The sequence below is a fragment of the Bufo bufo genome, chromosome 3 (genome assembly GCF_905171765.1).
Source record: "Bufo bufo chromosome 3, aBufBuf1.1, whole genome shotgun sequence".
In the NCBI taxonomy this organism is placed as follows: domain Eukaryota; kingdom Metazoa; phylum Chordata; class Amphibia; order Anura; family Bufonidae; genus Bufo; species Bufo bufo.
In genome coordinates this window covers 566,199,477-566,212,452 of record NC_053391.1, presented here as the reverse complement: position 1 = coordinate 566,212,452, position 12,976 = coordinate 566,199,477, and the positions used below count along the sequence as shown (strand labels likewise).

The window sequence follows — 12,976 nt, the reverse complement described above, 5'->3', positions numbered from 1 at the left end:
CATTTGTCTTAGGCCGAGATCACACTTCAGTAATTTGGTCAGTTATTTCCATTGTGAGCCAAAACCAGGTGTGGCTCAAAAACACAGAACAGGAGCAGATCTTTCCATTATACCTTATCTGTGAGTAGGTTTCACTACTGGTTTTGGCTCACAATAACTGAAGTGTGAACTTAGCCTTAGGGCCCATGCACACAACTGTAGGCCACCCATGCCCATATTGCGGACCGCAAAACCCATTGACCTGAATGGGTCCGCAATCCTCAAGATATGGAGCAGGACAGAGGCATGAGATTGGAAGCACTATGAAGCACTTCCGTGGAATTTCAATCCATGCCTCTGCACCTCAAAAAAAAAAAAAAAAAAAAATACATAGAACATGTCCTATTTTTTTGCAGTGTGGACCATCTCTTGAGGATCGCGGACCTATTCAAGTCAATGGGTCCACATACACAAATGGTGTATTGCTATTTGTGGTCCGCAGGACGGGTACAGATGCTAGTGTGCACGAGCCTTTAGAAGTATAAAACAAGTCACAATTTACTCCAAAATAAAGTCAAAACCAGTTTGATAAGTCAGAGTCCGTCTGCTGCGGAGCTAACCCTACTACTGAATTGTACCATGCCTTACAAGAGGACAGTATTTTCATTTTTGCACTTATTTGATGGACAGAAATCCTCCGTCTGTTACAAGTCTGTTTACAGTAAAGCAAAGCGAGATGTTTGTTTGTGAGACTAAGGCCTCTTGCACACGACCGTTGTGGTTCCGTTCATTGGGGACAGCAATTTACGGTCCCCAATGAACGGGCAACATCCGTGCTGCGGCCGGGATGGATCTAGACCCATTCAACTTGAATGGGTCTGTGATCCGTCCGTTCCGCAAAAAGATAGAACAAGTTCAACTTTTTTGTGGAACGGAAGCCCGGATCGTAACGCCACATAAAACACTCCGTAGTGCTTTCGTGGGATTCTGTTCCATGCTTCCATTCCGCACCGCAACTCCGGATTTGCAGACCCATTTAAGTGACTGGGTCCACATCTGTGATGCGGAATCCACACGGCCGCTGCCCAGTGTATTGCGTAACCGCCGTATGTGGCCCGCAATACAGCCACAGGAGCACAACGGCCGTGTGCAAGAGGCCTAAGGCCTCTTTCACACGGGTGAGTTATCCGCGCGGGTGCAATGCGTGAGTTGAACGCATTGCACCCGCACTGAATCCGGACCCATTCATTTCTATGGGGCTGTTCACATGAGCGGTGATTTTCACACATCACTTATGCGTTGCGTGAAAATTGCAGCATGCTCTATATTGTGCATTTTTCACGCAACGCAGGCTCCATAGAAGTGAATGGGGCTGCGTGAAAATCGCACCGCATCCGCAAGCAAGTGCGGATGCGGTGCGATTTTCACGCATGGTTGCTAGGTGACGATCGGGATAGGGACCCGATCTTTATTATTTTCCCTTTTAATATGGTTATAAAGGGAAAATAATAGCATTCTTAATACAGAATGTTAAGTAAATTAGGGATGGAGGGGTTAAAAACAAAAAAAACTAAACAAAACAAAAATGTAAAAATTAAACTCACCTCATCCACATGGTGATAGACCATGTGATGAGCGCAGTAACGTCACCAAAGGTCCTTTTCCTCCCAGGTCAAAGAAGAAGACGATCCGGGCTTCGCGAACAAGTGGATGAGGGGTTCGGGTCTGGGTACCAAACATGCCTATTTTTCTCACATGCGTGCCAAACGCATTAAAACGCTTTGCACTCACGCATTTTCCCGCGACGCACCCACATACTATCCGGCCCTCACACGCCACGCCTGTGTGAAAGAGGCCTAAGGGTCTGGAAAAGTGGTAGAGCTCCACGGTGACGTGTCTCGAAACCTTTATATTGCAGCAATGTTGCTCTACGGTTTTGGTAATGATAGTTAATAGTGTAGCAATGCAACATGCTGCGATAGTGACACGACAGTTGCAGAATTTTTTATTTTTTTCCTGACTGTTGTGTCGCCACAGTGCAGCCGGACCCTATGGCCAGTTTATATGACTAGCTGCACATGTGCTGGTAAGAACAAATGCATGCAGCTAGTAATAAGCATTATTCAACTATTGGCGCCGAGGTCCGATTTGTTTAATCATGATCTGCCTGGGAAACATAGTCCATGTGTTGGCAGCATCTCCTGGACCAAACTGACTGCATCATAGTAATTTATGATACAGTCTATCTGATCGCAGGGCTATTGCACTGTACTCCCGGGCTGATCACGGTTGTTTGCATGGGCCTTAAATGGGCTGACCAATTTATAATACTAGCTTCCCATCTGCTGGTAACAGCGCAAGCATGCAGCTAGTAATAAGCATTACTAAACTATCGGCGCTGATGTCTGAAAGTTTAATATGAATTACTGATGGTTACATTGAGGTCCCCCAACCTTCGTGCCAGTGATGCCCTTGGAACATGGTCGCTGCTGGAGTATTCTACCCATCAGAGACCTACATTCAGTTATAATGGGGTCCTACTGCGCATGCGCTAGTTTCCCTGTCCATCCCCAGTGTAAGTGAATGGAGGCTTCTGAAAGATGGGACTCTCCTACAGCGGCCATGTTCCCAGCACAGCGCCCTCACGAAGGTCAGGAGACCTCTACACCGGGGCCGATCAGCTGTTTGAAGGGAAGGCTGCTCACCGTTCACTACCATGCACTTCGTCTCAGAAGTCACTTGAATGGAGCGAGTGCTTGTAACCACACTAGGCCAGTGCTCAACTGGAGACGATGCGTAGTGTAAAGACCAGAGGCTCCCTTCTCTTACCATTGAGAACACATGCATGCTTGGCCGAACCAGTCGTAAAGAACATCTGTTGGCGGAAAAAAAAAAAGTGTTCAGCGGACAGTAATTGAAGATGTATGGACTCCTTTTTTCAGTTTTTTTTTTATCTTATGCAAAATAAAAGTAAAATTGTACATCAAACCCCAAGGATAGTAAAATATTGAGGATTAAAGCAATTCCCTGTTGCCTAAACCTCCCTAAACCATAACATACTGCTGTTTATTGGAAAATTAGACCGTGCCCCATACTAATAACCATGTGCTACCCAGCATAAAGGTCCATTATTAACAAATGCTGCATTGTGGGCTGAAGGCAATCATTGGCTCTGCAGAAGTATCTGAGGTCACTTTCCATGGCCTACCAACGTATTCCAGGAATCCTTGGAAGCCAGAGCTCAAATATCTATCGAGCCCCTCAATGCATTACAGCGTGGGCTTCAAGGGGCTCAGAAGTAAAACTGTATGTGTGGGAGGTCATGCAGGAGGATTTCTGAAGGAAACCGATACGCTGGAAAGTAGTGGGTGCAGCAAACTTTGACAGGAAAGAGTGGCGAGGGTGAATGACATTGTCACGTCGCCAATGTGGACAAGCAATCAGCTATAAAATCCCACCCTGGCCGCGTGCACCCACAGACGGCTCAAGTGGAGAAGGGTCTCTGGATTAGGAGACATAAGTTCCAGGTATGAAAGCAATGCAGAAGTGGCGTCGCAGTTTGTCAGTAATGTGGAGTTCAGACAGGACGGAGTAATGCGAGTCTTCACTATGAAAAGCCAGGCCTCCACACCAGCTGCTGCCATTCCCACGCTAACATGGGGAACAGAGGCAGCCAAAACCAAGTCTGGCATGACACAGTGATTCCATGGCCAAAAAATTACCAGCCCGACATGGGAAACACATTAGTGTGCCAGGTGGGACAGGGTCCCCTGATACTCTTAGGATGCCAAAGGACTTAACCTCATTCACTAGGCAGAGCACTACCGGGGTTACACAACTCCAAAAAAAGGATTTGTATACTCCGACTGGTACAGAAGGACGTCCCATCAGTCACATTTCACTTAATGAATAGAACAAATAAAAAAAAATCCACCATGTATAGTACGAGGGTTTATTACTACATATATAACCATCATGCTATATACCCTTCTATGGTTTACAAAGAATGGAGTGATCCCAACACCCCAGTCACACGTAACTCTTTCACTGGCTACATATATAATGTTAAAAATAAATTTATTTTTAATATGGTTTTGGGACGCATAATTAAAAGGGAACCTGTCATATTGAACACTGTGTCTGAGCTGCAGGCAGCATGCGATAGAGCAGGAGGAGCTGAGCAGATGGTTATATAGTTTTATAGGAAAAGATACAGTAAAACTTGTATTTCATTCATTCAGCTCTCTGCTCCTTCTATGCTTAGGAGTCCAGTGGGCGGTCCTACTCAGCAAGTGACAGCTACTTATGTATGCACACTCCTATAGAGAACGTCAGTTGCTGAATAGGATCACCCACTGGACTCCTAAGTATAGAAAGAGCAGAGATTTACATGAATAAATGATAAGTTATATTGAATCTTTCCCCATACATAAATCTGCTCAGCTCCTCCTGCTCTATAACATGCTGCCTGCAGATCAGACACATGTTCAACGTTATAGGTCATGCAGAAAAAATATCAAGCACCGGTATTCGGGTCCATTCACACGTCCGTAGTGTATCCGCAATACACCCGGACAGCACCCCCATACCCACTATAGAAATGCCTATTCTTGTCCACAATTGTGGACAAGAATAGTACATGTTCTATTTTTTTCCCGGAGCAGCGGACCGGAAGCTGCGCGCTCCGGAAATGCGGATGCGGACAGCACACTGTGTGCTGTCCACATCCATTCCTGCCCCAATTTGCGGAACGGATGCGGACCCATTCTGCGGACGTGAATGGAGCCTTAATTATAATTAAAAATAAAAAAAATTATTTAAATATGCTGTCAGCAGCAGGTCTACCTGTTTCAGACAATCCAGTATCCTTAAAGGGGTTATCCCCAAACATTTAAAGGGTTCTGCAGTTTTTTTAAACTTAGATCATCAGCATCTGATCAGTGTGGGTCCAACACCCGGGACCCTCGCAGATCAGCAACAAAGTGCAACGATGATGCTCTCGTTGCACCAAACATCTCACACATAAAAAAAAATATTATGATTTCTCTACAACAGAGTCACAGACAACAGAAGGAATCCAACAATGCACTTGGTTTAATACTGAGGTATGTGGTGACAGATTATCTAAGAAAGCAATTTTAGACAGGACCCGTAAACTGGGGCTAAACACAGACATTTAGAGTACGGACAAACATAGCAACCGCATTCAGCCAAAATACTGCCCACCCACTCGGGCTAATGGCTGCATCATTTTGAAGGTTATGCCTAGGTTTAACCTGCAAAATCATGCAGCCAATGGCTGGGGTTCTGTTCCTACCCTTAGTGGATATAGTTGGCTTATTCCCATAAAAGCATAAAAAAAAAAAAAATAATTTAATAAAATCACTTGAAGTTCACACATATTGGGATTTTCATATAACTATACAAAAGTAAAAAGGCTAAAAAAATAAAATAAAAATTTAAATCTCAGAGAACCTGATCATAGTGGGCAGCGACTGTCGTACTGTATGTTTGAAGGCACTGATGACATGCCTGCTTGTAGCCCTATTAAAGAAGCACTCCCACTAAATATTTTATTCTCTGACCTCTTACAAAGGTATATGAAGTGAAGGTAATTTTCTTATTTCTAAATGTATTTATAACCTCCGTTCTGATCCTCATCTGTGTCATGTGACTATGTATTCCTATGGGAGCCTCGATGTCAGTCTCTTAGAAATGAACAGAGAAATGACTGACGTCCTGTGTCAGTTGGAGATCAGAGTGCTGATGACATGACACGGCTGAGGATCAGAAGGGGAGGTTATAACTCACAAATACAGCCACCGGAAAGAAAATTACTTTTACTTTACAATTAACATCGTGTACCTTTCTAAAAAGGTCAGAGAAATAAAACAAACATTTTGTGGGAAAGCATCTTTAAAGGGCTTGTGTCAGCAGTTTCATAGCATTAGAACAGGCAGACCTTAGACCTAGGCAGCGGTCAGCAGAATTGGTCTGTCTTGGTCCCAACCCGATGTGGCCTCATTTCGGTGACAAAAAAAAAAAAAAAAAAAAGTTTTAATATATGCAACCGGGCGTTTCCATTACTCCTAGAGCCCATGTTCTCTCTGCTGTTGCCACGCCACTTGCACTTTGATTGACAGGACCAGGCACTGTGAATGACATCATGCCTGGCCAGTCCTGTGCTGCTCCGTGCGGTTCAGTGACCGACGCAGGTGCAGTACAGAAGAGAACGCAGCCTGTAGGAGTAACAGCAACGCCCCCCAAAGCACATATTAAAAATTATTTTTTCACCGAAATGCGGCCATGTATCAAAATGGGACCAAGACAGATCCATTGTGCTGACCAGCGCACAGGCTTAAAGGGAACCTGTCACCAGGATTTTGTGTATAGAGCTGAGGACATGGGTTGCTAGATGGCCGCTAGCACATCCGCAATACCCAGTCCCCATAGCTCTGTGTGCTTTTATTGTGTAAAAAAAAACGATTTGATACATATGCAAATGAACCTGAGATGAGTCCTGTACGTGAGACGAGTGAGGGACAGGACTCATCTCAGGTTAAATTGCATATGTATCAAATCGTTTTTTTGAGACAATAAAAGCACACAGAGCTATGTGGACTGGGTATTGCGGATGTGCTAGAGGCCATCTAGCAACCCATGTCCTCAGCTCTATACATAAAATCCCGGTGACAGGTTCCCTTTAAGGTCAGCCTGTTATGAAACTGGTGACACAGAAGCCCTTCATTGGGTCAATTATCAGGAAAGAACAGTCCTACAAACATTTGTATCCCAATAACTGTCCCATGTACATGTGCCACTGATCGCCCTACAAATCCGCAATAGCTCGTTTGTCGGGTGAGAAATCATTTAGGCTGCACATAAAATAGTCATTTGCAGGCGGCACATCGCCCTGTGTAAACATGGGGTGTGCCCCCGACAAACAATGACACTGTATGGGTGCCAAACTGCTAATAAAAAGGCAACCTATAGAGCAGTGGTCTCTAAGGCCTCGTTCACATTTCCGATTTTCACCAACGTGTGCTGTCCGCATTTTCCACGGACATACCCATTGACTTTAATGTGTCTGTTCACACATCAGTATATTTTTTTTAACTAACCGTGGGTCAGTAAAAAAAAAAATACTGCTCTACTTTGGTCTGCGATGCGGACCAAACACACCCATTACAGTCTATGGAATGAAAAAACAGATGTCATCCGTGTTTGGTCTGTTTTTCTCGGACCATTGGTAGGAGATGCTCTGGACATTCATTTTCAGCTGAGCAGTGTCCATGGACTGACACACGGAGGGCAAAGAACAGACACACGAACCAAACAAGGGTCTTAATGGATAAAACACGGACGCCAAAGGACATGGAAATGTGAATGAGGCCCAACGCTGGATTCACATCTGCACTCATATCCCCGTTATTCTGTTCTGTTAAGAGTTTTTTGAAGGAGGTTTTCAGACAGATTTTCAACCACAGCTAGAAGTGGATTCAAAGGGAATCGGAAATATAATGGAAGGACTTCTTCCTCCTGCTGGATGCTCTTCTGGCTGTAGCTGAAAATCCTGCCTCAAAATATCCTCCAAAAGTCTCTGTGTGAACCTACCCTTCTAGGAACAGAAAAACACAACCAGCAGTAGTGTCATCTCCATCGTATGACGGCCAACAGTCTCTGCTGACTAGAACGTGGTCTCTTGCGGCAAAGGTTGGAGACCACTGCTCTAGAGGATTATATCGCAAGGGTACAAAATAGAGACAGATTCTCTTTAAAATGTCAATCCACATCCCTGGGGTCTCGTAGACCCCAGATCTGTGTATAGCAGGACCAACAGGCCATATAGAGTATCATGTGGAGTAGCTAGATTTCCGCAGAGGAGAGGAACGCCTTCCATGCCAAAGAATTCCAGAGGAGCATGTACGGCCTGCAAGTCTCCTCACATCGATTAAGGCGGTCGCCCCGAGAAGAGATGGTACCCCCAATTCCATGCCAAATAAACACACTACGAACACAGGCAAATGTCCCTTCTGAGAAGGCTGCGGCTCTGCCTCAGTCCATGCAAAGTACATTCAGATGAGCATCCTTCAACATTTGCAACTATGCAAAGCGCACGCAGGCAAAGGAGAGACACGCCACCACATCTGTGCATCACCGACTGGACGGAGAGGGGTCACTAGAGTGTATGAGCCTTGTGGGGAAACTAGATCAAAATGGTGCATACTGGGATTTTCTCTGCACAGACTGATGGTCCATGCAGAAAACCACACACGTGGACTGGCCCATTGACTATGATGCATCAGTGTTTGGCCCAGGTGATGCCCGTCCTGCACTTGGGCAACGCCCTGGTGTGAACATTACTGATCTGAATCACTTGTGTGGCACAAAATGCGCTGACGTCTGTGGCCTCATAGTCTATTCCCACTGGACAAGCAAAATGGGAGGATATTAGAAGGCTTTTATGGCGTAAAAAAGTTGCAAATTACGGTGCACACCATATCTGCTTTTTGCACTTTTTAAAAGGAGGTGAGAAAAGGGGAGGGACTTCGCAGGATGAGGCGAAGCCTCTGCGGCATATGAACAGTTAATGTGATGTCCCCAACTTGAGGTTAAACAACTGTTCATGCGCTGATTGTACCATCGCTGAAGCATGCACAAGATTTCCCTTTTCTGAGACACGTCACCGTGTAGCCCAGGGGTGGGCCTGCGGGACCATTTCATGTGGCCCCAGGCCCCCTGCCAGAAAATGCTAATGATATTAGCATGCGGGAGGCACAGGAAGGTAAGAACAGCGCATTGCTAGCTGTACTCACCTTCCCTGGTCTTCTTCCTGACACGTACAGTAGACGGGAACTATGACCCGACGCTGTCAGGTCACAGTACAGCACGGCAGGAAGACGACCAAGGAGGGTAAGTGAATTTGCCAAGAGGCAGCGCCATCCAGAGCTGGAGTGGCAAGTTTATTTTTTTTAATTTATTTTAAATGTCTGATCTGAGGTCTGATGGGGGCCTGATCTGAGGGGTGGGGGGGGTCTGATCTGAGGTGTAGCCTGAGCCTGTCAATAGAGAGATAGTCACAGTGTAGCTGTTAGGGTTCTCACGATACCAAAATTTTGATTCGATTTCGATACCATAAAAAAGTATTGCGATATACCATTCAATACCACTCGAAAAAAAACTTTTTTTTCCCTTTCTGTTACGGCATTCACCACATAGGAGATATATTTTGATAGTTCAGACTTTTTTGGATGCGGTGATACCTAATATGCTCATTTTTTCTATTGTTTATTATTATTTTTTTATAACTATTAGCCCCCTTAAGCCTCATGCACACGTCCGTGGAACACGGACCGTGAGATACCGGCCTGAATTCCTGCAGGAGTGCACGGCGTCATTGGTTGCTATGACGCCGTGCGCCCGCTGCTGTACAGTAATACACTGGTATTATCTATACGAGTGAATTACTGTACAGCAGCGGCGGCACGAAGCACACGGCGTCATAGCAACCATTGACGCCGTGCGCTTCTGCACTCAGCAGGAATCCAGGCCGGTATCTTACGGTCCGTGTTCCACGGACGTGTGAATGAGGCTTTATGGGGCTATAACCTGGGATCTTTTTAATCCCTTGTCCTATTCACCTTAACAATTTCAAACGGATGCCAACTGTGCATAATTGATGCACAGGACCAGTTTTTTTTTTTCTGTTCTTCTGATGGATCAGAAGAACGAAAAATGAAACGGAGATGTGAACCCAGCCTAAGCCCTCTTCCTCACGTCCATGTCCGTAATGACATCTGTGAAGACACCCATGAAGGATCCGCGTTTGGTACATGTGTGTCTGTTTTTTACTCTCCATGTGACATCCGTACTCCATGGACACCGCTAGGCTGAAAATTAATTTCCAGAGCATCTATCTGTGAAAACCACGAACCAAACACGGGTGGCGTCAGTAAACGATAATGTGCATGATGTATAATCACAGACAAAGATAGGGCAGGCTTCTGTAGTGTCACCACATACCATAGAAAACCAGTGATGTGTGAATACACACATTAAAGTCAATGGATGCGTGAAAGAGTGCCCCCTCCAAAGTTACAGGCATATCAGTAACATCTTTTTAGAAATCATTATAAACACAGATTTCCCACAACTTCAGCCACCAGCCCAATGCCACCTCATTATCAAAGCTGCCAGGAGGGAAAAGCAGAGCAGCCAATCAAGTTGCAGCTTTCATGTTAACAACTGCCTCGAAACGATGAAAGCTGGAACCTAATTGGTTGCTATGGACAACTAATCCACTTTGCATAAATCTCCCCCAGGCCTGCAGCAGGACCACTGAAGATCGGTAAACACAGAAAGGGTTAACAGTAATCCAGGGATTCCTACCAGATCACTGCAGACCAGGGGAAGATGATCTCCAGGCAGAAAGTTGTCACTTCCTCCGCCAGCAGCCAGCGATCCTTGAGAGGGAGGGGGCGGGGGGATGCTGCCGGACAGTTGGTTGTAACTTTTCAATGTTGCAGCCGCTTCATCATGAGAGACTGTGGTAAATGGCCGCGGGGCGCCGCTCCGGGAATAACCGCTCAGCAGCTTGGTGTAGCGGCCGGCTGCACCGCCACCTCCGCAGCCCTCACACCAGCCATGTCCCGCTGTCTGTGACCACAATCAAACTCACTCCAAGCCTTTCTCCTCAGAACAGCTGAAAGGTGACGTCACCGATCACGACCGCACCATTCTAGAGGCCGAGAGGGGGACGTCAGGAATTGTTTGGTGTTCTGCGTAGCTTTAACCGAAAAACTCGGCGGGGAGTTAATGGCAGAAGATGACAATAATCGCTTTACATTCTCATATCGTCACCCGTTGGTAGTGAAAGAAAATGACTCACTCCAGGCCCCCCCGCTTGGGTTGTGAAATGGACGGATCTGTAGTTGAATGTAACGTGGTGGGAGAATGAGGTGACTTCAGAGCAGAGGATGTGATGCTGCTGTTTACACGGGGACCTGTGCAGGGACTGCGGGGCTCGTCCTGGGGAGCCGCCATGTGCTTGACGGGGGAGCCTAGGGCAGTCACATACTGCGGCTCAGCTGCTTCACTTTTTATTTTATTTTTTGACCACTGGTATGATTTTTATGCTATTTTTCTGTGCCCAAAGTTCAGAAAAGGCCATTGGAGACTTACCGTAATTATTTAGCGGTTTATTTTTTGGATCTGGTTCCTTTCTGTAAAAAACGTGTCCATAGCGGGGATCGCAAAATACAGATACCTTCTGCATTTTTCTCACTCCCATGGCTAGAAATGGCTATTTTTTACCGCAATATGGAGGCAGACAGCACACAGATAACATTAATGAAATGAATGGGTCTGTGTGAAATCTGCAAACAATGCGGACTAGTTATAGATGCAAAATACGGTTGTGTGAGTGAAGCCCGACTGCAGCTGCCTGCATATACTGGCAGGGCCGTCTTTAATACTGATTGGGACCTGGGCAAGAATTGACGCCTTCCCACACCCTAGCATGCAATCGCGCCCCCCACCACAACACACACAAAAATCCACACACCTCGTAGAGTAGTACACTTTAATAATGATGAGTGGCCACTAGAGGTGTTCTTTGGCAGTAATGTAAATACTGCTTTTTTGCTATAGACACCAGAACTACTACGTTTAGCTGTTGTGGTTCTGGTGAATATAGTGTCCCTTAAAGGGGTTCTGCACTTTCATTTAACTGATGATCTATCCTCTGGATAGATCATCAGCTTCTGATCGGCGGGCTGTTTGAGAAGGCAGCGGCGCTCCAGCAGCGCCGCAGCCTTCTCACTGTTTACTGACGTCACGACTAGTATCAACTAGCGTGGGCGCGGCTAAGCTCCATTCAAGTGAACAGAGCTTAGCCCCGCCCAAGCTAGTTGATACTAGTCGTGACGTCAGTGGGCCGGCGGTAAACAGTGAGAAGGCTGCGGCGCTGCTGGAGCGCCGCTGCCTTCTTAAACAGCTGATCAGCACAAAAGTATCAAATAAAATGGCTGTATCATTATTCTAAAAATTAAAAAAGCACAACTTCTGACGAAAATATATAGTATTTTGCAGATTACTTTTTTTTTTTACAATGTGCAGATAGTACTGTACTACTAAGCCCTCCATCCACCCCTACATACAGGGTAATACAGCCACATACCTCTTACATCCAGTGACGTCTCTTGTGATGTAGATGTTCTCTTTCCTCATCTTCTCCTTTCAGACCAGACCACCATTTTTCAGCCATTTCTCGTCTCTGCAGTTTGACAGACAAAATCTTAGTTTACTACTTTTCCATCATCCTCCCATCTTCTGGACAAATCATCCTACCGCCCCCAATACTGTGCCGCTGTGCTCCCCAATACTATACTGCAGAAACAGATAAACCCCCTGATAATTGTAGTACCATGCAGATAGTGCCCCCAATACTGTTCCGCTGTGCTCCCCAATACTATACTGCAGAAACAGATAAACCCCCTGATAATACTAGCACCATGCAGATAGTGCCCTTCAATAATTATTGGCACACAGTACCCCAAAATAACTGTGCCCAGCAAATAGTGCCCCTGACACTAATAGTGTAAACATAACGTCCCCCAAAAATAATTGTGGTAAGCTGATACTGTGCCAAGATGGCCCCACAGTAATAGTGCTCCCAAAAGTCCCACCAATAGGAATAATTCTCTGCTAGAGCACAAATGGTAGTAATGGTGCTCCTACAATGCCCACAACATCCCCACTGTGCCCCAGAAGTAATAATGCTCCCATAGTGCCCATACTAGTAATCATGTTCCCCATAGACCCCCAGTAGTAATAATTCTCCTTATAATGTTCCAGTGCAAATAATACCCCCTTTTAAGTCCCCCAGTTGAGCTAATGTCCCTATAGTGCCCCCATAATGTGCCAGTATAAAATACCCCCTATATAGTGCCCCCAGTAAATGCCCAATAGTGCTCCTCTTCTTCCTACTGCCTTCCAT

General features: G+C 45.7%; 1 protein-coding gene across 2 annotated transcripts in view; it reads right to left on the bottom strand.

Annotated features, from left to right (window-relative positions):
• LOC120996008 (transmembrane protein 198) overlaps positions 1-10,654 on the bottom strand; it is a 35,087-nt gene extending 24,433 nt beyond the window's left edge. For both annotated transcript variants that reach the window (XM_040425603.1, XM_040425604.1), the window contains exon 1: positions 10,369-10,654. The gene's annotated coding sequence lies outside the window, so the exon portion shown is untranslated. The remainder of the gene's footprint in view (positions 1-10,368) is intronic.
• Between the last annotated feature and the right edge of the window lie 2,322 nt (positions 10,655-12,976).